The sequence below is a fragment of the Octopus bimaculoides genome, chromosome 3 (assembly GCF_046866305.1).
Source record: "Octopus bimaculoides isolate indiv1 chromosome 3, ASM4686630v1, whole genome shotgun sequence".
NCBI classification, from domain to species: domain Eukaryota; kingdom Metazoa; phylum Mollusca; class Cephalopoda; order Octopoda; family Octopodidae; genus Octopus; species Octopus bimaculoides.
Genome location: NC_142930.1, coordinates 16,458,731 through 16,475,371, shown reverse-complemented (window position 1 = coordinate 16,475,371; position 16,641 = coordinate 16,458,731).

Sequence of the window (16,641 nt, the reverse complement as noted above, 5' to 3'; positions counted from 1 at the left end):
AACACTCTAATGCCTCGACCTAATCGTTCCCAATAAATTAACAATATTCTATCGATTCAGGAAGACGAAATAGCAACATTAACGTTAACTCTGAACCTGTGGCAATGAAGCGAGATGCTATTAAGGCAGTGTCTAAACTTTAAGCTGCTCTAATTTTATCTGTCGGTATTACTCACCTAACTAAATATTTATAATTTTTCATAACAACATTTGGACAAATAAAAAAATATTCCTTTCTACTCTAAGCACAAGGCCCGAAATTTTGGGGAAAGGGGCAAGTCGATTAGATCGACCCCAGAACGAAACTGGTACTTAATTTATCGACCCTGAAAGGATGAAAGGCAAAATCGACCTCGGCGGAATTTGAACTCAGAACGTAAAGCCAAACGAAAAATCGCCAAGCATTTCGCCCGGCGTGGTAACGTTTCTGTCAATTCGCCACCTCAGACATAAAAATATTGTTAAATGACACACGAGATGACATTGACTTCTATATGCTGCAGAAGAGACAGAGTAACAAGTGCAAAGAGGGGGAGGTTACTTAAACGATACTTATAATACATATAGCTGTACGATTCTCCTGACATTTACTAGATTGCAGTTTGTAACACCTTTATGGATAGTTGTCTTTGTTTATTGAATGTTTAACTTGTTTATCATGTTGCATTGGAGCTTCTCTTTCTGGTGTGAGACTGTGTGTGCATAATTTACTAATAATATGTTCTAGACATGAAAATGTCGAAGTTCTGGGGTGTTTGTTATGTATTTGCATTTTCTTGTTTGTTCCATTCCTGGTTCCATTCCTGGTTCCTGAATGAACAAACAGAGGAAAATAGTAGCAATCATCACCACATTTAGTCGGGATTGTAAGTACTTTTAATAACTTGTTAACCTAGCTGCACAATACTCAAAGCATCGGAGGCGTAGATATGCGTCTACCTTTTCAGTTGTACGGAGTCAGAATCTAGAGCACTGAAAGACTTTACTGTTGCCATATTCAAACTAAAATAGTGTTTAATTCCTAGTTTGCAACCTAAGGAAATTATTAATCAGTTTTCGGATCTTAAATGGCTAGAAATAGTATCTCAAGAGTTACACTCTACCGTCCCCAAGAAGAAATTATCTCGATGATTCACTCCTTAATATACAAAACGATAGGCTCGTTATGGCTTGAATAAGTTTGATGATAGGTCTACACTATACAGACTAGCATGTGTCGTAACACGAGCGAAAGGATAAAAACATCAATAACTTAAGAATGATATGATGGTCTTGTTTACTAGATGTAATAACCTCTGTGTAAGTATCACGCATTGTGTCTGTTTAGAAACTGTCAGTGCCTCTAACTTGTGAATATCAACAGCGTATCTTTGGCAAGCACACCATGCAAACAAACAACTCATTCCACCTAGCTGTAAATACAACAAATTGATTGAATTCTTCGATTATTATATCAATTAGTGTTGCATCTACATGAAAATAGCTGTTTGAGTGTATGGTGTATTGGCCAAGGACAGTGAATAAAAACTAACCTTTTGCTGTGACATCAGTTGATATAGTTATTGAAGAATTAAACCAACTGACTGTTTGATCAGTCGACTTCTAGATGACTGTGCTATTTGAACTGGGAGTATACATCCAACAGAGATTGACAACATGACAAAAAAGTAGGTAATTACAAAGTAGACGATGTTCATCAAGGAGTGAAAGCTACTGGAGAATATATGCTTGTCAATAGAGAAAAGATCTTAGAATATTAATTTCAGCAGAAGACAGTATATCAATAGAAGCGGAATGGAAAAAAAATGAGAAAATATTCATAAGATCGTAAAAAAAGATTTTGGAAAGAACAAGACCGAAATGATATTGGTAAAAGAATAAATATATTAAAAAATAAAGTGAAGAGGAAACCGTTGCAAAATCAATAAATAATGCTTTAGAAATAAAACAAGCAATATTGGGTGCACATTATTGTAAGTAACTGAAAATACACACGCACAAACACATTGAGAAAGGGAATAAAAGAGTGCGTGAGTGGATGAAAGACTGAGTAAGTGAATGAGTGAATGAAAAAAAGAGGAATGAGTTCGTGTAGTGTGTTTTGGGTTCAAACCATGAACACTAGCGGGATTCCTTATGCGTTTGGAACAATGTATACCTGTAAGTTATAACCGACAGGCCACATAACTTTAATAGACTTTCAGGAAAGTTCGAATAATTTTAGGAAGTCAGTTAAGTTACACGGAATGGAGATGAAAGCTGCGGTTTAGTTCTGGAATTAAGATCTATATATTCTTTTCTACTCTAGCCACAAGGCCCAAAATTTTTTGGGGAGGGGACCAGTCGATTAGATCGACCCCAGTATACAGCTAGTACTTAATTTATTGACTCCGAAAAGATGAAAGGCAAAGTCGACCTAGGTTGAACTTGAACTCAGAACATAAAGACAGACAAAACACCGCTAAGTATTTCGCCCGGCGTGCTAACATTTCTGCCAGTTCGTCGCGCTCTTAGATCTATATATTGTTATGGTGATGGATGAATTGGGTATGGTGAATGCTTTGTGTGAGTGTGTGTGTGTATGTGCGTGTTTGTACGTGTGTGTACGTGTGTGTGTGTGTGTGTGTGTGTGCGTGTGTGTGCTTACAGTTGAAGACAAAAACACTGGCGTATTGAATATTCGATATTAAATGGCCGAGTGGATTTCAAAACAGCCACACATTCACAAATAATTTAAATTCAATTTACATAGAGCATAAATATGAGTGAGAGTGTTTATATGTGCTTGTGTGCGTGTGTGATTGTGTGTGTGCATGTGTATAAAACAAAGATTATGTACAACAAAATGCTTAAATACCAGCTGTAAAAATAAAATTATAGGAAAACAATATCATGAATATTATGCATATTCGACTTTGTCAGACTGAATATCAACAACATAGTTGAAGGGAAATACCTTCGGGGAGCACTCGGAACACTAAACACAAATATAGTAGTCTAGCATATGTAATTACAAAGCGATGAAAACTTTGATCAACCAGAAACATCGCCGGGAATGGCTTAAACAATCTCAAGAAGAAAGAAAAAAGTGAAATCATTACTTCAGTAGATCGCAGAGTTTGGATAATATTTACTGAGTAGATTCTAATAGCATGCTCTATTGTTTAAGTTCATTATTTAGTGACTAATGTTGGTCACTGGAATATAAATGGGGACATATATAATAATATAGAAAATAATGCACGGGAACAGAGACAAAAATATTTGTTAGAAAATGGAGTAATCAGTTGAATCGGTTGATTAGGATGTCATTGATTTCGAAGGGATAAAAAAGAAATTTTGCTGATTATCTTGATCCCCGGGTCAAGCTGTTTCTCGATTTCTCGTATCGTTATGCCCACCGACTATATCGTTGTCATTTCTCTTGACCATGAAAATGTCCACCATCATCTGTAATACCTCCATCAATTCCTTGGATAATTTTATCTCCATTCACTCCATCATTCACTCTACGTGCGTCTTTGAGAAATACACCCTCTATTACTCTTATCTTGGTTTAAAATCCTCTCACCTCAACTATATTAAATCCGCTTTATATCTTTCTCACGATTCTCTTGTCTTTTGTGAAATTATGTGAAATTATGGTTTTGAGATTCAGTTTAAAATGCACTTCTCTTTTATTTCCTTTCAAAGAACTACTCTGAAACTGCTGCTGACTTTGCTCATCCTTGAGCCCAAATTATCCTCTGTGCCTATGCTGTCTGGCGTTATGGTTGCTCACTTGATAACCATATTCAATCTCTGTTATCTTCCACCACGCTAATTAACCTCTTTAATTCTGCAACTTCACTTTCTCTAATTTGATGCCACTCACATTCTTCAAATCCTCCCCACTCATGTTTTTAATATGTGATCTTAACCTATGTCACTCTCTCTCTCATTGTTAGCATTACAAATTCGCGCAGTAATAAATTCGCTTTTGGGAAAATACATGCTTCTGGTAACCATAGCTTATTCATTAAAAATTGATTGAAAGCGAGGCTTTTCAGTATCATGCTAATGCTTGGTTTCCAAAATGTTCAAGTTCTTAACTTCAAGAAATGCTTGGACATAACAGTATATATACTTGTAAATAACAGAGTATATCTGTTTATTATTTCCAATTATCGTCACCGTCACCATCACATGGTGGATACAACATAGCCAATGAGGCAACAAATGAATAGATCTTTTGGTGTCTACGATATCAGGTTGATTGATCCGTTCAGGTGTGCTGGAAATTACTCGAAATATAAAACTTGTTCAATGTATTTTTTATTCCCATGCAAAATAATACTATTCTTTCGTTTGTAGATAGTTTACCTTACTTATTCAACAAACTATATGGATATATTCGTGACCAGGAGTTCTCACACTGACAAATACCAGCCTCTTCCTCAATCTAATAAAGAACTGGTAAATTTTTTCCACCACTCTCTTTTTTAATAAGACAAAATATAATATACTTTAATATAGTTAATTGCTCTGAATTTGCTACAGGGTTGAACAACTATAAATGTTAAAAACAGTTATAATTTGCTTAAACGTGATAAATTTTCCACTACTATTCAGATCATTACAGGCACTCACAGGGAGGATACTGGAACCACTATGAGAAAAACTGGACAATATAAGAGCAATGCAATAATATGACTTATACAACGAAATGGAATTAAAATACCGGTTATGCGAAAAACAAAAAGCACCAAAAATGCAGACATATCCTTAGTAACACGATGTCTTTCAAACATGGATGCCTATAATGGTTGTGATATCCTTATGTTTAAAAACGAGGTGTTATCTACGTTGAATTCTGACGGTGTTTGTATCAGGTTGAAGTGATATAGTTGGGTGAGTAACATGTTAAGGTAATTGTTGATGTTGTTAGTAGTGCGCATGGTGGCCTATTATACGAAGGTACTTTATGTTGCTGGTTTTTGCTTTGAAAGCCTGCTATTTTAGTAAGGTGTCTTTGCCATTAGTTTCCCAGTGCTCTTTGTGGAAGCTACATGTTGAATGAACGTCAAAATTCACTCGCATCATGAAAGATTCTGCCTAATCTGAACTAAATATAATTTTGAATTTTACATGTTCTGTGTTGTGGTAGTATGATTGTTTCCTAAATTATTATTAAATGACGTCATCCGACTGTAGAACACGTCACATTCCATAAGCTACAGACACCGATTTCAGCAAAGTTATTATTTGTTCTTGACATATATAAATGATAGATAGATAAATGGTAGTTCTTAGTGAAATGTTAACGGAAGGCTGCTGTGTCTGTAACAGACAGAACGTAACGACGCATGAATTTAGGAACATGTGTTTAGAGAACGACCGCGTCATTTCTACACACGTTGTGTATCAGGGATATTCTTCTTCTAAGCCAGCTGCCTCAAAGAAGCCCTATCCACATTTAAGTTTTCGATTATATACTATTTTATACACACACACACACACACACATGTAGGTATGTATACATATATGTATGTATGTATATATCTATATATATATATATATATATATATATATATATATATATATATATATATATATATATATATATGTATATGTATATAGGCGCAGGAGTGGCTGTGTATAGGTGCAGGAGTGGCTGTGTGGTAAGTAGCTTGCTTACCAACCACATGGTTCCGGGTTCAGTCCCACTGCGTGGCACCTTGGCTAAGGGTCTTCTACTATAGCCTCGGGCCGACCAAAGCCTTGTGAGTCGATTTGCTCGACTAAAGGCGGTGCTCCAGCATGGCCGCAGTCAAATGATTGAAACAGGTAAAAGAGTAAAAGAGTAATTCCAAGATTGTTAGAGTTTGTGAATCCAACCAACTAAGGGATAATATCTATCCAATATAGTGCTGGTACAATACCCAGTAATTAATACACAAGTGTGTTTTCATTGCATCGCAATTACATAACTGAGTTTAATAAATGGGGTAGAGTAAAAAGTTATTTTACCCTTAATTTATACACCAATAAGAAAATGGAGGGGATCAAGATACATATACATATATACATATTTATATGTGTTTATGTATATTTATGTATATGTATGCATATGTAAAATATGTATATATGTATGTACTTATATTTATAACTTAAACTTATGAACTTTCTAAACTCTCTGATGAAGCCCAGAGACACACCTAAATACCTTAATCTTATCTACCGAATACTTCAGTACACTGGAGGGATCGAATTAGAGTGGGGTACTATGGCCTCTTGGCTGAACCAGCTGTAAGATATTAACCTACTTTCTATGCTCTACGTTAAGAATTACTTGTATTTTATATTTTATATATCATATATGTAAAGCATAATATGTTATACATGTATGTATATTGTTATAATTATCTTTTTAAAAAATAAATAAATAAATAGACATAATATAATGTCTAAAAGTTGATGAATACCACCACTTGATCCCTCCATTTTCTTATTGCTGTATATATATATATATATATATATATATATATATATATATATATATATAGTTGAAATTTCCCAAAAAAAACAAAAAAAACAAAAGACGAAGACAGGTGTATAAACAAAAAGCAAGTGTATTATCACTCGGATAGGTAAGAAAGTCTTTTACGTTTCGAGCTTGCGCTCTTCAGCAGAAAGGAACACGGGAAATTAAACTGAGAGAGAACAAAAGAACACACACACTCACACACACACACACACACACACACACACACACACACACACACACACACACACACACACACACACACACATATATATATATATATATGTACATACATACACAAATACAGAAACAGCACATACATGCATGCATGTGACACAATTAAACTATTCCTTTTCTTTCAGAGGCTATATTTATTGTGTCCAGTGACACGGAAAGAAATATATGTGATGGCGATTGTAACGATATAGCGGAATACATATAGACAAAAAGGGAAGTGACTGATTGAATGAAAGAAGAAGAAGAAGAAGAAGAAGAAGAAGAAGAAGAAGAAGAAGAAGAAGAAGAAGAAGAAGAAGAAGAAGAAGAAGAAGAAATCAGTTGATAAAATAGTAGAATTGTATGGAACGGGTGAGGAAGGACCAAGCCTCATGCATTCCCAAATGTGATGCATTCAAATTGAGAGAACGAGTATTCCAAACACCACCGCAAGTTTTCAGTGTAATGCAATTAAGATTTCTTCCGAAAATACATAAAATAGAAAGATAGATAAGATTATTAACACTAACGTCGCTACCACCAAAACCACTACCAACAAGAAAATTGATATCACTACAACAACTACTACTACTACTACTACTTGTGGAACTGCTGCTGATGGTAACGAGGAAGAAAATTGTAACAATAATAAAGATGGTGATGATGATACTAATCATAATAATCATTTCAAATTTTGGCACAAGGCCAGTATTTTCGGGGGTAAGGGGTAAGTAAGTAAGTAAGTAAGTAGTAGTAGTAGTAGTAGTAGTAGTAGTAATCTTAACAGTAATAATACTGATATTAATAATCTAATGATAGAATAAGCATTAAGAATGATAATAATAACAAGAAACGAAATAATGAAATAAAAATAAAAAAATAAATCAAAAGCAAGAAGATAAAAACAAAACAAAACAAAATAAACACAACCAAACTATATAGAGAAAGAAAAATAATCAATGACAACAAATATACGAAAAGCCAAAAGCAAAAAACCAAAAAGAAAGAATACGAAAAACAAAAAACAAAACAAAGGAAAGACAAAGAAACAATTGAGAATAAGAAATGAAAATAGATGAAGTTTGATGATCAGTTGAGTTGTGATGACTGCCACATATCTTGACTTCGTTGAAATAATTCTTTTCCTTCATCTATAAATGGCGTTCAAAGAGATTACCTTAAATATACATACGTGTGTGTGTGTCTGTGTACATGTGTGTATGTACGTATGTGTATAGATATGTGGACGTAATAGCGGTGGGGCGACAGCATACGTATAAATTTCCGATAAAACTGAGCATAATTACATGAAAACAAATGAAACTAATGCAATTATATATTAGGTCCGAAACCTAACTGAATTACGTATATTAAAGAAGTGCAGATGAGAGGAGACAAGTATGGAAGGATAGAAAAGTTTGAGGGTGGGTTGGGGACTGAAGAAGTGTAGAATAAAGATATAGAAGAAATGCAAGAGAGGGAGAGAGAAGTTGGGAAAGAGAGGCAGAGAGGGAGGGAGGGAGGGGCAACATGGGACACAGTAAAACAGAGGGAGCGAGGGGCGAACAGAAATGAAGAGGCGGGGTGGAGCAGCAGAAAATAAGATTGAAATAGAGAATTTCATCAGCAGTAAGATATGTCCGCATTTAGGTATACACGAGTATGCATGCATGTATATATATGTATATATATGTATGTATAGAATGAGAAGCGTATGAGTGAAATTGAGGTTCATAGATAATGATTGTATACATACACACCATACACATGTAAACATACATCTATTTCTCTCTATATATGTATATATATATATATATATATATATATATATACATGCATGTAAGTTTGCATGTATGTTTGTTTTTGTGTGTGTATAGATAGTTAGATAGATAGACAGACAGACAAATAGATAGATAGATAGATAGATAGATAGATAGATAGATAGACAGACAGACAGTGAGACAGACAGATAGACAGAGAGACAGACAGACAGACAAACAGATAGGTAGATAGATAGATAGATAGATAGATAGATAGATAGATAAACAGACAGACAGACAGACAGACAGACAGACAGACAGATAGATAGATTGATAGATAGATAGATAGATAGATAGATAGATAGATAGATAGTTGGATGGGTAGGAAAACTGGCAGATGCATAGAAACATAGATAGTTAGGTAGATGAGCTAAGTAAATAGATAAGAATAAAATAAAAATAATAGATACTACGCTAAAAGGAGAGTTACAAAGATTAATATACGGTGCGCAGCAGAGATATATTTAGCTAGCCAATTTATACTCTGCGATGTATATCTGTAGTATGTACACGTATTATATATATATATATATATATATATATATATACATAGTATACACATATGTATATACATATACATATGTATATATATATATACATATGTATATATATATGTATATATATCTATATAAATATATGTATATATATATATATATATGAATATACATGTATATGTATATATATATGTATGTATATGTATATATGTATATGTGTATATAGATATATAAAAATATATATACACACACATGTATATATATATGTATATATATATGTATATATATATATATATATATATATATATATATATATATATATATATATATATATATATATGTATATATATATATATATATATATGTATACACACACACACACACACACACACATATATATATATATATATATATATATATATATATATATATATATATATATATATATATATATATATATATATATATATATATATATATATATATATAAATGACGACGATCATTGCGATCACTTGGGACGGAGACTTCTAGATAAGAGTAACCGGCTGATAACTTTAAAGTATAAAAATGCGATCCATACACACATTTCATGTATGTGTGTGTATTCTTCTGTGTCTATGTGTATGTATGTCTTTGTGTATCTGTTTTTGTTTCTGATTGATACCTGCTTGACAAGCGGTTTTTGGGAGTGCAATCACTCGAAAATTACTGATTCGGCAAAAGAGATCGATGAAAGAATTACCAGGCATTAAAAACAAAAAAAAAAATAAATAAATAATGGGGGTCGATTTGTTCGACTAAAACCCTTCAGGCATGACCACAGTCCAATGTCTGAAACAAGTGAAAAAGGGTGGGGGAAAGATATGCAGTAATAATATTTGCTGCAATAAAGCACTTAACCAAAAGTTTTCGATTATATCTCTATATACACACTCATATATATATATAATTTAGAGAATTAACATATATATATGTGTGTGTGTGTGCGTGTGTATGTGTGTGTGCGTGTGTATATATGTATATATATATATAGATATATATATATATATATATATATATATATATATATATATATATTTAATACTTTATATCTATGGTCTTTACTGTATATTTGATGCTTTGGGAAGCTTCTCTACCGCTTGTATTCTTCTTCTCTGGTCATAGAACATTTGGTACCTAGTCGCATGGCAAGAAGAGATTACAAATTCTTTTTCTTTTTTATTGCGTACCATCATCGGCAGGTTTCTTTTGCATTATACGTGTATTATATATGTATTATGAACGTGATAGTTGAATTATATATCAACTAATATTTTGTGTCATATTATGCATGTCATCCCCCGGCCCATGGAAATTTTCTTGCATAAAACCTGCGCATGGCACCAAATTTTGGGGACAGATATTCCTCACGACCCATATTTAATTCCTTGGACTTCTAGTCTGACACATAAAGGTGATGGATTTACTTAGATTTTGAAATCTATTGATGATTTAACGTATTTAAGGTATCTTCACTAAGCGCAACCTTTCACCTACGCTTCTTATGCATTAAATATTCCTATTATATAACACATTTTTGCACAAACAGTCTCGCACTTATATATTATTTAGCTACTTCACTAACACATTGGTTACACACTAATCTTGACTTATATTCTAATTAGATATTGTTTTCTAATTCATATTTTTCGAAAGCCTATGAATTCGAAATCCATGAGATTTCGTATGCATAGAGGTTTTATATACACCTCTTGAATTAATCGATGGGAGTGTATAAACCATAAAATGTCATGAGGTATATGAGGTGATTATGTTTAGGCCTTTTGTTACATATGTGTATTTTGTTACACTAAGGATGGTCAATTCACTAAACTTAGATTCAGTCCTTTAATTCGTATGAAACAAAATATATTTATTTTTAATGACCATACAAAGCTAATTTTATCTACTACTGGTCTTCCGTACATTGTATATATATAAAGAGAAAATTTTCATGTATACTTAAATTTGAAGCACTGATATAGCCATGATATTCTAATGATTTGAAGAGCCAGCTTTGTTTATCTACACTGATTTGTAAATATGCAATTGCATTGTATAATGCATAGCATGCAAATTAATGCAGACATAAATGTAATTTATAAAATGCTAAAATCATTATAACATGAAGAAGGCTGTAAAACAGTTGTAATGCCAAGGATGGTTAAGTAAATATATATAACGCACATATTTCCTGATTTTGTTATGGTTCATATACGTACATTGACACAGGAGTGGCTGTGTGGTAAGTAACTTCCTTACCAACCACATTGTTCCAGGTCCAGTCCCACAGCGTGGCACCTTGGGCAAGTGTCTTCTACTATAGCCTCGGGCTGATCAAAGCCTTGTGAGTGGATTTGATAGACAGAAGCTGAAAAAAAAAACCGTCGTATATATGTATGAGTGTGTATACATTTGTGTGTTTGTATTAGTCCCCCCCCCCACCCAACATCGCTTGACAACCGATGCTGGTGTATTTACATCCTCGTAACTTAACGGTTCAGCAAAAAGAGGCCGATAGGATAAGTACTAGGCTCACAAAGAATAAGTTCTGTGAATAAATCTTTGTGCATGTGTGTATGTGAATAAATCTTAGTGTATGTTTACGTATATAGATATAAGGCATTCTATGTTTATGAATATCTCTCCTTATCGCTTCATATATTTCTCTCCCTGTCCTTACTTGTTTCTTCGAAGCATATAATCTTTGCTGTTTCCTCATAATTCGTCTTTATTTACCGTCCGGTTTGGAGACCTCATCGTTTCTTCTCATCCCATTTGTCTCGCTTTCTTTCTGTTCATGTTTGTCTTTTATGTCCGCTCATTTATAACCAAGCAGAGTATGTTGCTGACACCACCAAATCGAACAATATTATCGTAGGTGTCGAAATTGTGGTTATATTTGGTCGATAACTGATGAGGAAAAGTATGTCGCTATTTTTCCGTATGTCCCTTTGACGTCTTCGTGTGCCAGAGTTTTAATGTACGTATGCATGTGTGTGTGTGTGTCTGTCTGTCTGTGTCTCTGTGTGTAAATAGGTGTATGCTTGTACATTTATATATGTGGATGAGTATGCACGCAACTATATGAAATAGGCGAGTTCATAACCTTGTTTGCACCTAGCAGTAGATCAGTGATAATGCAAACATTATCAGAGATGTTATGATCCAATAGGAAAGTTTGGGGTTACTTTACATTTTTTCCCCTCATTTCTACGCACGTACCTAACTTTTACATGTCTCTTTATTTCCTTTTCCCCTGTTTTTATTTCCGTTTTCCAATTTTTTTTTTCTACTGCGATGGATGTTTTATTGCCTGTTTTTATATATTTATTTATATCTTTACATATATAAGTCTTTTTTACCTTTGCTTCATTTTATATATCTTCTTCTTCCACTCTATTTTTATTTTCCCTCTTTAGATTTTTGCGCATCTTCTAGGTGATATTATATAATGTTCGCCGTTTGAAGCTATTCGATATGTACGTATGAAACGTAAAAAAATTATCAACACTTCGTTTTGTGATTATTACGATATATATATATGGTGGTGGTTGTCTACTCCTTAAACAGAGTTTGACCACCTCCTGCACCTACACCTTAGCCCTTTCATGGCGTCTGATGTGGCTTTTTAAACCAGACAGTGTTTTGAAAAAACACCCACACAGATTGCACCTCTGATTTGCACTACCAATACCTGCAAGTAAGTTCTGCTCATTGTGGATCCTAACATGTCTTTTAAGACCCCCATTGGATTTGCAAACCCTCTGGCACACACCACATTCAAACGTGTGCACAGACATATAATCAGAATAGCTGGATGAGGTTTGTTTTCCATGGGTTCGCAGGTGAGATTTGATATATATATATATATATATATATATATATAAGCATATAAATACATATACAGATATATATACATATACATACATATATATATATATGTGTAACCAGAAACCTTCTCTGTGGGAAATCCCGTTGCAGTTCCCGCTTCTGCCACTAGAAACCACTTGATGCATCAGACTACGTTCCGGCATCAGTCTACCGACCGGCATTGTCCCCTCTGGTTGTACTGCTACGCGGTGCGTCTTTGTTTTGCAGTACTTCTCTCCTGTTCGTCGATTTTTTGCAATGGCTGAAGCGAGGGAACAGCGTACTTTTGTGAAATTCTGTTTCTTCTGCGGGGAAAATGGCGGCCGAAAGAGTTGTCATGCTTCATACAGCCTGCAAAGACGCTGCCACGAGTAAAACGCAAGTTTACGCGTGGTTATCACACTTTTGGAATGGTCACTTGTCGCTTGAGGACAAACCTCGTTCAGAACGATCGTCGACCTTGTCGAACGTGCGAAAACATCATGAAATTACATGAACTGATAATGGACGACTGTCACCGAACAAGTGATGAACCTGTCGATGACTGGTGTGTTCTGGAGCTCTTGCCAACGAATTTTGAGGCTAAGTGTGATCTACTATAGTCTCGGCTCGATCAAAGCCTTGTGAATGATTTGGTAGACGTTAACCGAAAGAAACCCGTCGTGTATATATATATATATATATATATATATATATGCGTGTGTTGTGTATAATCATATATATATGTGATATATATGTATGTATGTATATACATGTTTGTGTTTTATGTTTCTTTGCTTGTGTTTGTCCCCCATTGGTGTTGGTGCCCTTATATCCCAGTAACCTAACGGTTCGTCAGAAAATACCGATAGAATAAGTACCAGGCTTAAAAAAAGATAAAAATGAATACTGGGGTCGATTCGTTCGATTAAAGTCTTCCAAGGTAGTGCCTCAGCACACCAGCAGAATGACTGAAAACAAGTTAAAGATTATATATATATATATATATATATATATATATATATATATATATATATATTTATATTTATATTTATATTTATATATTTATATATATATATGATGCATATATATTTGACAGGAATGGCAACAAAAGAAAGAGACCTCGATATTATGCAAATAGAGGAATTTATCTGTAAAGATATGCGACACTTATTCAGTAGCCATGATAAAACTCCGAGTTTCGGATGCCAGGGTGGGGGGTCCACTCCAACATCTCTTCAGTTATCCAGCCACTAGAGATTCCTTTGAAAAATGACCGTTAACCACAAAGGTTTTTAATTTCCCTTTATATATATATATATATATATATATATATATATATATATATATATATATATATATATGGAAGTATCGACAGTTCAGCCAACACACCAAATCAACCACATATATACAAATACCGGGAATTCTCTTTGACTCTAAACGTCTTATCACTTTGTTAGCGACCGGCATGAACTCTCTTAGAAAAAAAAAAAATAAAACTCAAAGAAAAAATTATATATAGGTACTTACGTACATACATACAAACACAAAGACACTCACACACACACAAATACACACATAAACGTACAAAGTATAAACAACATCACAGAGAGGCTGTCCACCTGGAATATGCTTTTGCGATACTGTATTCTTTCGGTGATAATACATTCACTCTTTGTGTTTAATTTCATGATAGTGGCCCACAATGAAGTCAGGTCAGCTATGGCTTTGACTATTCTCACTGGAACTTTAGCAAATTCTAACATGCATGAGTACGGAACAGAGTCAAAGGCTTTCTTGTAGTCTAGCCACATTGAAGCTAGGTTTCTTCTATGCGCTCGCACCTCTGACATCACGGTTTTGGTGATTAACAATTGCTCGGCATATCCTCTCTTTTTGCTGTCTCCAAACATCATTTCTATCGCCTTCTTTACTTTCTGATGGTGGGACGCTTCGTGATTTGCTTCTTTGCATGCAATAAGCATCGTTACATGACTGATGGTCTTCCGTAAACGAGACATCTTTTTCTCTCTCTTGAAAACCCATGATGGTACTTTCTTTGTTATTTCGGTTTGTCTTTGTGGATGACTTAAAACTTTATACGAAGAATATGCATGACATGAAAAAGAGCCTTGGCCTAGTTACAACGTTCTCAAAGGATGTAGGATTGGAGTTTGTTCAGGATAAATGTCATATGGTTGTGAAAAGGTGGAAAACTATAAACCAGACTAGTAACATTTCCATTAATGGTGACGTGGAATGTTACAGGTATCTAGATTTGGATTCAAATGCACCTTACAGTGGCACCTGTAACATCACACGTGTCACTAAAGAATATTACAGCCGAAAAAAGAAAATTTGGACATTCGGCAACATCTTTTAACCACAAAATTTGCATGCATGAGGCTGATAACATCATAAGACTTGGAAGGCAGCTCCTTGAGCAACACTATTTGTCTGACAAACTAGAATACATGCCCAAAGAAGTCGCACAGCTCTATCGCAACGTATCATCAGATGAAAGGATGAGTCTGCATGAGCAGAAAACTATGCATGGATATGTTACTACAAATCTCTGTGATGATAATAACAGCGATCATCAAAGCAGTTTATCATGGACGAATAGCCGGATTACTACCTCCCACTTTGAAAGGTATGCGTTTGCAATCCAGAAACAGGAAATATCAGACAAGTACCTGATGCACAAAAGGGATAGAGATGTAGATAAAGGCGAAAAGTGTGACAACCGATGCAGAATTTGTGGAATTCACACTGAAGATATCACCCACATCATAAGCAGTTGCCCGAAAATATTATCACGGTATTATCTACCGATGAGACATGACGTTGTAGCTTGAACACTCAATAATGAAATCCGTCAGAAGGATAATCCTGAGGAGGAAGAAATAAAAACCCACAATATGGTAGAAGCCATAGCCACTCATAATAGAAAGGAATATTGGTGGAATGTACCAGTGAAGACCTCAATAAAATGTAAGCATAACAGACCTGATATAAGATTTAGGCTAGAGAAAAAAAGTTGTGGAAATCGGCTGCCCAGCGGATGTTAACATAAAGCTGCAGACAAGTGAAAATAAGAATACCTATGCTGAACTATTGAGAAATCTGCAGTTACTCTTTCCAGATTACAAATTCAGGTTTATACCTGTAATTATTGGGTCACTGGAATATGTAACAGACTGCTTAAATACCAATCGTGAGAAATTAAGCTTCCCAAAACCAGAAAGGAGAAAGCTAATCCAATCCATCACTGGAACTGTAAAAATCTGTAAAACTTTCCAGACGTTTATCATTTGAATATATATGAGCATGTCTAGATATGCAAATGTATGCATGAGAATATATACATAAAACATACAAATCTGCACATACATACATACAAACAAAAATACCCTGTTGTTGATGTTGAAATTCCAATGAAGGAGCTTTGGATTTAGGTTAGAAACCGGTTCTTTCTTCATTGCTGAGAAATCTTGAAGTAAACTGAATAATGACATACATACATACATGCATGCATACATAGATAGATAAATAGATAGATAGATACATATATACATTTAAAAAATAGAAATTGTAGAAGACTTGTTTAAATGTTTGTAAAAGACTAAACACCGCTATAGGCACCCAACGCTGCTAAGGGTACCACAATCTGCAAAAGGTACCCAAAACTGTTAA